Source organism: Arachis ipaensis, chromosome B09, assembly GCF_000816755.2.
Source record: "Arachis ipaensis cultivar K30076 chromosome B09, Araip1.1, whole genome shotgun sequence".
In the NCBI taxonomy this organism is placed as follows: domain Eukaryota; kingdom Viridiplantae; phylum Streptophyta; class Magnoliopsida; order Fabales; family Fabaceae; genus Arachis; species Arachis ipaensis.
Genome location: NC_029793.2, coordinates 22,251,270 through 22,252,299, shown reverse-complemented (window position 1 = coordinate 22,252,299; position 1,030 = coordinate 22,251,270). Strand labels below are relative to the sequence as shown.

Here is a 1,030-nt window from a genome sequence, read left to right as displayed (position 1 = left end):
CGAAAGAAATATACAGGTGTGATTTTTATTATTGCAAAATTAAACGAGTGGTTTATTTAATAATCCTTGTGGGAAAAAATTATTTTGAATTCAAAAGAAACAAAAATGGTGAAAGTAATTTTAAATAAAGTGAACTACGCTATTAAAAATTTCTTATTTTATTTTATTTTTTACTTCTTTAGAATTGTAACGTTGCATAAAGCTGAACTATTCATTGTTTAATATGCTCTTTTAGCAACATGGGATCTCAATGTGCACTTGTGTTGCTATTATCTTTATGTCTTTATTACAATCTTTTCAATCTCAAAAATATATTTAATTATTTACACGTTTGGCACGCTTCTGTAGCCGGCAAATTATTCTCAAGTAGATGCTTTTTATTCTGTTTTGTTTTTCTCAGTTAAAAATAAGGTGCTTAATAAAAGTATATTTTGATAATTGTTACATAGATTATTTTTTTATCAATAATAGGCTTACCATAGTAATTATTTTTTAGTCAAAGTACATAAAAGAGTACATAGTATATAAAGTATAATAATTCAACAAATATTTTCAAGGGAATTTTTCATTCTCTTCAACAATAAGAAGAACTTACTTTTTTAAAAAAAAAAGCAAAAATAATTATAATAGTAAGCCTATTATTGATAAAAAAATAATTTAGGTAACACGTGATCACTTAATATACCGTCGTAAGTCTTCTGATCACCGTCTTTGTTAATAGATCCATTGAAATTTAACTTAATAGAAAGGTAATTTGAGATTTTGAGGGAATTTAATGAATTTGTTTTTCAAATATTTTTTTATTAGTGTCTAATTGTTTTGCGTCACATATTCATGTATAAAGTTTGAAAATAAAAAATTGTATAGCCAAGAACTTTAATTTTCGGGGGTTGTGAGTGCAATAATGTGTTTTCTTTAACATACAAGCATTTTCTCTTTGCTATTGCAAATAATTTACCTTTCTTTTGTTATTTTGGTTATAATTAAATGTATGTCATAGTAATAAATATATAATTAATTTGTTACGAGA

The 1,030-nt window shown here is 24.3% G+C and overlaps 1 protein-coding gene across 1 annotated transcript in view; it reads left to right on the top strand.

Annotated features, from left to right (window-relative positions):
* The window catches only part of LOC107618802, a 3,869-nt gene that overhangs the window by 1,017 nt on the left and 1,822 nt on the right, over nucleotides 1–1,030 (top strand). The gene's annotated exons all lie outside the window — the stretch shown is intronic.